The sequence below is a fragment of the Myotis brandtii genome, unplaced genomic scaffold (assembly GCF_000412655.1).
Source record: "Myotis brandtii unplaced genomic scaffold, ASM41265v1 scaffold83, whole genome shotgun sequence".
Lineage (NCBI taxonomy): Eukaryota > Metazoa > Chordata > Mammalia > Chiroptera > Vespertilionidae > Myotis > Myotis brandtii.
The window spans coordinates 535,831-544,492 of NW_005371371.1; the positions used below are offsets into that span (position 1 = coordinate 535,831).

Genomic DNA, 8,662 nt, shown 5'->3' on the forward strand with positions numbered 1-8,662 from the left:
GAATGAATTTTATTATTTCTTCAAGGTTCTTCACATACGTACACCTTAAGAGATATCAAGTAGGCGTAACATGTTCTCAAAAAATTAGGGTTGGCACTCAGAAGAATTTTGAGTCAGAGATTTTGCTGGTTTTGGCACGCACTCACAAAAAGGTTGCCCACCCCTGGGATAGAGTGTCAGCCTGTGGACTGAAGGGTCCTGGGTTCGATTCTGGTCAAGGGCACACGCCCGGGTTGTGGGCTTGATCCCCAGAAGGGGCATGCAGGAAGCAGCCAATTAATGATTCTCTCTCATCATTGATGTTTCTAGCTCTTTCTCCCTCTTTCTTCCTCTCTGAAATCAATAAAAATATATTTTTTTTAAAAAAGAGGAAGAGTTCTCTGATTTAAAACAATAACAACAAGAGAAAATACTGATTTGTCCTGTTTCCTTCTATTTCAGCAGTTCTCAACCTGTGGGTCGCCAACCTGTCGGTCACGACCCCTTTGGGGGTCGAACGACCCTTTCACAGGGGTCGCCTAAGACCATCGGAAAACACACATATAATTACATATTGCTTTTGTGATTAATCACTATGCTTTAATTATGTTCAATTTGTAACAATGAAAATACATCTTGCATATCAGATATTTACATTACGATTCATAACAGTAGCAAAATTACAGTTATGAAGTAGTAACGAAAATAATTTTATGGTTGGGGGTCACCTTAAAATTGGTGGAACTGTATTAAAGGGTTGCGGCATTAGGAAGGTTGAGAACCACTGTTCTAGATTCTATTGGGAGAATTTCAAACACCAGCAGGCTGATGGTGATCTTAAACCTGCAGAAGGACCAAGAAAAGCCTCTTCTGTGCCCACTGCCCAGGATCTCCCCCAGGTCCCGAGAGAGCTGTCCATAATCTGAGCCCTTCTAGCAACCCAAGAAAGGTTCCGGCTGTTTCTGTCCTCTATTCGGCAAGATTTTACAAGTATCAGTGTTCACTCGGTCTCAAGATAGGATTGAGAAGATCCAAGGTTTGGTTTTAATTTAGTTTGTTCTGAAAAACAGAACAAACGCGCCCTTCACCTGACTTGCTGGGGAGGCCATCCCCCACTGGGCCAGGACAAGGTCCAGAAGGCCTCCCCTCCCTGGCAGGCCAGCCTGGGCACCTGAGACTGCTGGGTTTTGCTGAGGACAGCTGGTGCTCAGGGCCTGGGGAGGGCGGGGCTTCTGCCCAAGGCTCCCGCCTCCCACTAGGATTTTTATTTTTCAGCTGTTTGGGACAACAGTATTCCCAAGAGTCAAGAATGTCATGCTCAAAACAACCCTGAGACACACAGGCAGACACAGGCACAGTGGGTTTTCCACAGCTCCTGTAACCCTGGGAGCCCAGAGCACAAGTCCAGATGTCAGACCAACCTCGCCTGTCATTGACATCTGTTTGCTTTAACAACTTCAAGACTGGCATAACCACAGAGCAGCAAACCATGGCCATGCCCTTCAGGTATTCTGTGTCCGACTGAAAAACAGCCATGCTAAGCCACTAGGACTGCGGTAAAATGACAGTAGGCCCAAGGCTGGTCTTTGTCTCTCTCTAGAGCAGTGGTTCTCAACCTTCCTAATGCCGCAACCCTTTAATACAGTTCCACCAATTTTATGATGACCCCCAACCATAAAATTATTTTCGTTGCTACTTCATAACTGTAATTTTGCTACTGTTATGAATCGTAGTGTAAATATCTGATATGCAGGATGTATTTTCATTGTTACAAATTGAACATAATTAAAGCATAGTGAGTAATCACAAAAACAATATGTAATTATATATGTGTTTTCCGATGGTCTTAGGTGACCCCTGTGAAAGGGTCCTTCGACCCCCAAAGGGGTCGCGACCCACAGGTTGAGAACCGCTGCTCTAGAGCCTAGGCGTTTCCCACAAGCACACAGGTGAGAACTCCGTCACTGGGTAGCTGGGACTTGGCCAGGCACAGTGGGAGATCCAGGTCAACTAGCTTCATTGGCTCGTCTACCTGCCCTGCCGACATCCCAGCATCCCCGTGTGGTCCCTGGGTGCTCAGGGCACAGGCATCAGGGCAGCCCCCACCCTCAAGGAGCGCGAGTCCCGGGAGAGCCGGTCTGTACCTGGACCACAGTCCCATGCACACAGACAGGCCGACATCCCGGCTCAGCGGTGCTTCTGCTCACGGCGCAGTCACAGGGCCCTTGGGAGAGTTTGATGAAGGGAGGCCTGGGGTCTGTTCCACCAGGGCCCACACTCGCACTAACAGAGAGCAATTGCATCCGCGTGAGAATCTGACTCTGCCTGCTCCAGCTGCTTCTTAATTGAAGCAGGAACACTAGAAAAATGCATTTAAAATGGAAATACCCCAACCGGCTGCATTGGTGGCACTCGTAACAAATGCATTCTCAGTTAAGAGTTGCCCATACTAACAATGTGGTCTTGCCATTCACAAAAAAAGGAAGAGTTGAAGGTAAGGGGGGAGGCCAGTGTCCAGATGTGAGGGGTCCAGCTGCTTTCCCTGCACCCCCTTATCTGTCATCTCCTCCTCCCCACTGCTCCATCTCCTCCATCCATCTCCATCTTCACCCCCACCCCCTCTCTTCACCCCCTCACTCAGGTCCCACCTTGCACGCCCCCTTTGTGTGGACAGGAGCAGGGCCTTTCCCGCAGGAGTCAGTCCGGCCCTGCATGCTTTCTTTAACCTTAATTCTGAATAAGTCGACAAGGGGGGAAGGGAGACACTGCGATTTGTTAAATGCTTGCCAGCTGGTACTCTCGTTGGCATCCACATCACCACTTTCTTATTACATTTGTTCAGAGTTTTATCTTTGTTTCAATTTAGTAAAGTGGAACCTCGTTTCTCAAACGTCTCCCATCTCGAACAATTCGCTTCTCAACCTGACAGCCCTTTCATGCTGATACCTGTATGAGGAGTCATGCATCTCTCAGGTGGCAAACAAGGAGAGAATATGAGTCCATTCACCACTGTTAAAATCTCGGGATATTGTGCTATGGATATGTTCGTGTGTGTTTTGCTTTTGTTGCTGCTTATAATTATTGTAAAATTTTCATTTTTTATTGTACATTTCCTTTTTTTTGAATTTTCATTTTTGTTTCATGTCTTTGTTTTTAAAGTGTTTATTTATAGATTAAATAGTACAAGAGACATATACTGTATATAAGAAACGTTAAAACAGGGAATCATTTGGGGTTCTGGAACAGATTAATTCGATTTACATTATTTCTAATGGGAAAAAATGATTCTGTTTCCGAACAGCCTTCCGGAACAAATTGAGTTTGGGAAATGAGGTGCCACTGTAATTTGAATAATACTCTTCACTCTCTCAAGAGGTTGGGCAGAATGGCCCCCAACTGTGAGTTACAGCCAGCAAACATGTCACCTGGCAATCCCAAGGCTGCCTGCCTGGGGCAGGCTCTGCAGATGGAGACTCGGTCGCTCCACGCCCCCTCCATGCCGAAAACCCTCTCTCCTCTGGGTCCTGTTTCACCAACTCATCCTCCTCTCCACCCACCGGTGGCTGCAGGACAGGACCGTCCCCTGTCCCCAGAGGTGTGAGTAGAGGGCGGTGGCCCCTTCCAGCGGCAGCTGATCCGAGGAGGCTGGAGCAGAACTCGGGAAGAGATACTGGGAGGTTCTGGGCGGGCTTGGGTTTCCTGCAGATTCTGGAGCTGACGAGCGCTGCCATGATGTTTGATGAGTCACACTCAGGATAGGCCCCTGACCACAAAGTCAAGCTGTCCAGCCCTCCCGATGTCCAAGGGCTTCATGGTAACCATGGAGTGTCTGGTAGCCTGTCATGGCTGGAGTTCTGAAAGTTTTAGTGGAGGAAGCATGGTTTTGTGGCTGTCCCAAAGGGAAAGTGCTACAGACAGGCGATGCCAGCTCAAAGCTCACATGGACACCACAAGCACCAGGGCAGTCCTCGAGGGGGTGCTGTCCTTCACGGGGTGCTGTGTGGGCCTCTCCCAGCCCCCTCAACAACTGCACAGCCAAACCCCGCCCAGTTCCCCGCAGCCTCCTCTGTAATGCAGGCACTCAGACCAAAGCAGTTCTTGCTGCAGGTGTTTTGGCGAAGACACCCCCACCCCCTCCTCCACGGCCCTCTTCAAGGGAGAAAAGTCACTGCCACCACCAGGCCTGCTTCAGGTGCGGGCTCCAGGCCACCTCGGCCAGGCTCGGAGGGCTCGGGGCCCAGGAGCCCGCATGCTAAGAAGCAGCCTCTGAGACTGCAGGGAGCCGCAGGCCTCTCTCCCCTGAAGATCACTAGGAAAACAAACCTGCTTGTCCTCCGAGCTCAGCCCAGAGTCTCCCTGTTCTCAGGAGCTGACAAAAGGGTGAAATGGAGTGAATTTAAGAGAAAAAAGCTTTACCCAGAACATGACATGTCTCACACGATTGTTACTATTACACTTCTAACTACGACTTCACCGGGAGCCTCTTACAATCGTACCACATCAACTAACGAGGGGGCCAGATGCTGTCAATCAGAAACATTCCTGAGAATACTACAGTCTCCTCCGCTTCAATTTCAGGCTCCCCCCATGGTACAAAAGGCAACTAAATAACCCAGCGGCAGAGACCTCTCCTTTTGACCTGACTGTAATTTCACTGCGAGTCACCAAGATGCTGCCTTTCCCGGGTAAATGTCCAGATCTGATTTAAAGTCTTCAACCTCCGAAAGGGAGCATGTCAACTAGAAAGCTGATCTTGGCCCACCTGGTTATGACATGAGTGCAATAAAGCCCTGCGGTGAAGGGAGGAGGGTTTCACACAGCGATGTTCTCCCTGCACTGCGCCCTGCAGCCCCAGCACCTTCATAAGGTTGATTACTGCCCCCCTCCTCACTGTTCTTGCAGGTCTCTTGTAAGAAAACTTTGCCTCTACCACTCTTAAAAAAATAAAAAATAGCCCTAACTGGTTTGGCTCAGTGGATAGAGCGTCGTCCTGCGGATTCAAGGGTCCCAGGTTCGATTCCAGTCAAGGACATGTACCTTGGTTGCGGGCACATCCCCAGTAGGGGGTGTGCAGGAGGCAGCTGATCGATGTTTTCTCTCTCATCGATGTTTCTAACTCTCTATCCCTCTCCCTTCCTCTCTGTAAAAAATCAATAAAATGTCTATAAAAAATAAAAAGAGTCGCTCCAGAAATTGGGAGTATGTAACACAAAGAGAGTGTAACTAAGCCTCCAGGGCCCCAAGCCCACCCTCTCCGCTGCAAGCCCCTGGGTGCAGTTCTCTACAGCAGCCCTTCACACCCATCACTTGCTTTCACAATTCTGTGAGGCAGCCAGGGGAGGCATCACCCCCATTTCACATAGAGCAAAACTGAGGTTCACAGAGGCGTTGGTGTTCCTGACCAGCACTGCACCGGGAGTGTTGGCCATCTCTGCCCCGGCAGGTCCCTGCCCAGACTGTGAAGTCAGGGCTTGGGAGGGGGCTGCAGGGCCTACAGTCTGAGGAGCTGAAAATCGAAGGGGATCCTAAAATAGAGCCGAAAACCCTCTCTTCCTCTGGGTCCCGTTTCACCAACTCATCCTCCTTTCCACCCACCGAGGGCTGCAGGACAGGACTGTCCCCTGTCCCCAGAGGTGTGAGGGGAGGGTGGGGGTCCCTTCCAGCGGCAGCTGATCCGAGAAGCCTGGAGCAGAACTCAGAACTCGGGACATGTCGGTCTGAGAACTCAGGTCTCAAAACCAGCTTTGGGCCAGTCAGTCCATCGATTTGCATATTAGAAGACCCTCCAGTCAGTGTGAGGGCCACCCCACCCCCACACTTACCCGCCAAGTGGGGTCTCCTGCCTGCACAGGAGTGGGCTGCAGGCACTCCACCACCAGCAGCCTCTGGGGCTGAACTTCTATTTTTGTGGCTCAGCCCTGCCACTTGGTGGCCAGGCATCCTGGGGCCTCCCACGGCCATCCCCTGCACATCCTGCCTGTGAGCTCACGGTCACCTTAACCCCTTCCTTGGCCAGGGCTCACGTGCGGTCTGTTAGGGGCAACACCAGGCCACCTGTCCCTGGGCAGGGACGTTTCCAGTAAAGTTCAGACTGCAGTTGCTCTAGAAAAAGTCTCCTCCAGGTTCCTCCCCACCCCCTACCCTCCACCGGGGTCCTATTTAAGTGTTTAGTGCTACACAGGAGCCAACGGGGAGACGGGGAGAAGTTAAAAACGTGGTGAGAATAGCCTGGGAGCTGAATGAGAAAATGACACTCTCTTTTTTAAACTGCAGGAGCCCTCTTTTCCTTACCCCTTTGAAAGGCAAAGCAGCTAGACTTCGGGCCAAGGTCCTTTCCACGGCTGAGCTGGGGGACCGGCCCAGAGGAGCGCTGGCCAGACAACACCCATCCACGCTGCCCTGTCCCCACACCTGTCCCCCCAACGGATGCTCCGCAGGCAGGGGAGCTTGCGGTGTGGCTCTAGGAGGTGTGAGGGAACCTCCGAAGGACAGGGCCCCTTTGGATGACACCTGCCGGGTCGGGGAGAGGACCTCCTGCCCACGACCATGGAGAGGGTACCTGTGCAAGTGGAGCCCGCGCGAGGACGCCCTGGATCCGAGCTCCCAGGCAGGGATCTGGGGCTCCCGGAGGCCAGACGCCTGCAGCGGCGGGGGTTTAGGGGGGAACAGTCCGAGCCCGCCCAGACCCCGGTCCCTTCGCCTCCCGGATACCCTGTCCCCGCCACCTCCTCCTGCCACTCTCCACGCCCCGCCGCACACCTTGCCCAGCCGTGGGACCGTCCGCTCAGCTGTCTGCGTTCTCCGTCCTCCAAGCCCACAGGTGTCAGCGCGCTAACACCAGGCTCCCTCGGGCGCTGGCCAGGGGAGCAGGGGGAGGGGCAAGGGGAGGAGAGAGGGAGGGGGAGGGGAAAGGCAGAGGAAAAAGTGGGAGGGGGCCGGAGAGAGAAGGGACAGGGGGAGGAGAAAAAGAGGGAAGGGAAGGGGCAGGAGGGTAGGGATTGGGGAGAGGCCGCTGAGAGGTGGGCGACGGGACGAGGTGGAGGGAGTAGGGCAGGAGAAGGGAGGAGGGGAAGGAGGAAAGGGAGGAGTCGGGGGAGGGAGGGAGAGCGGCGGCAGAGGCGTGGAGACCGCGGGGCCGGAGGAGGGGGAGAGGGCAGGGGAAGGGGTTAAAGTTTGGGAGAGGGCACGGACAGGCGGGAGAAGGAAGGAGGTGGGAGGGCCAGGCAGGGGGAGGGGGCGGAGTAAAGGGCAGGTTGGGGGAGGAGTCGGGGAGGGACGGGGTCAGGAGGAGTTGAGCCCAGGGAGCCGTGACAGAGCCGGGAGGGGGAGGGGAAGACCCCCACAGGTCAGCCGGGAGCAATAGGGCTGGGGTCCTGCCTCTACGCCTGGGGTCACTCCCCGGATCAGACCGCAGAGACATAGGCTGGACTTGGGGGTCAGATCGGGATCCCCTGGGCCCCGCCCCACGTCCCGGGCTCACCTGCACAACGGGGGTCCCACCAGCTCCCTCGATGGACCGGGCCAGGCTCGGCCAGAAGGGCGATGGTGAGTCCTCTCTGAAGCCCGGAGCGCGGGGACCCCCGTGGGCCGCAATCCTCCCTGAGCGCCGCGACCTCCCGGAGGAGGAGCCCGCGCTGCGCCCTCGAGGGGGCCGGGCCCGGGCCACCTGGCGGGCCGTCCTGGGGTGGGAGGAGGCTGTGCTGCCCGTAGCAGGTCAAAACCCAGGAGATCTGGGCTCCGCAATCTATGAGGACTCTGGCTACCCCAGGGCACTGGGTATTTATGCAAAAGCGCCCCCCTGCGAGAGGCGCAGGTGCCGCGGAGCCGGCTGCTCGGGACCTTTCCTGGGAACACGTTTGCTAGAAAAGGGAAAAAGACCGTGCCTTTCCGTTCTTGTCTGCCAAGGTTCCCGGGAAACGGAAGATCTAGATTAGAACTAAACTTTTTTTTTTTAAGTGGTATAGAAAGACTAAAACATCCTAAATGTTTAGCTAGACATAAACTGTAATTGGGGCTTTAAAATGTCTGCATTTAGTGGGTAAAAGTGGGCAGCCCGTTTGAATAAAACAAAAACGGAGTTCTGCCCAGAGGAAAATAAATACAAACCCACAGGCGACTCCTAGAGCAAGACGCACCAGGTGAGGAGCCACCGGGCCGCCTGAGCCCCGCACAGGGACTTGCCAACACCAGCTGGAGGGGAGGGTGGTGGGCCTGGCGACCCAGGTGGGACCTGAGGCTGAGGCGCACAGCACCACCTGAGGATTTGTGGAGAATGGGGGGCGGGGGAGGGGTGCTCCCGGCCTGGGAGTGCACACCGGGGTCCAAGGTCTCCCTGCCTAGGATGCTGTGTCTCCAGGCACCACACTCTCCTGCGAGGTCTGGAGGCAGGTGGTGCGAGCTCCGTGAGAATAGGGGTTCCTGAATGAACAGAGCCAGCCGGAAGGGCAAGCTGTGCTGGAGAAGGTCTGGGGGGATTTGAGAGGGACAGGAAATTAAATGGAAGGGGAGCTCCCTTACCCAATAGCTTTGAACCCAGGAAACAGGAGGGGCTCATTACTGGAAACACCCCCAAAAACCTGTGAGAAAAGGTCATAGTGGGCCAATGTGGTGTTTCATGCCTGTTTTTTTAAAGCCCTGCCCCCCATTTCCCATGAAAGCATCAAAGGTCCCCTGGTAATAGAGA

At 54.1% G+C, this 8,662-nt stretch overlaps 1 protein-coding gene across 2 annotated transcripts in view; it reads right to left on the reverse strand.

Moving 5' to 3' along the window:
• The window catches only part of MCF2L (MCF.2 cell line derived transforming sequence-like), a 178,419-nt gene extending 171,534 nt beyond the window's left edge, over nucleotides 1–6,885 (reverse strand). Inside the window, exon 1 of one of the 2 annotated variants that reach the window (XM_014531941.1) lies at nucleotides 6,739–6,885. The gene's annotated coding sequence lies outside the window, so the exon portion shown is untranslated. Of the gene's footprint in view, nucleotides 1–5,801; nucleotides 5,821–6,738 lie in introns of those variants that run through there. The other variant, XM_014531939.1, reaches the window with a different exon arrangement.
• Between the last annotated feature and the right edge of the window lie 1,777 nt (nucleotides 6,886–8,662).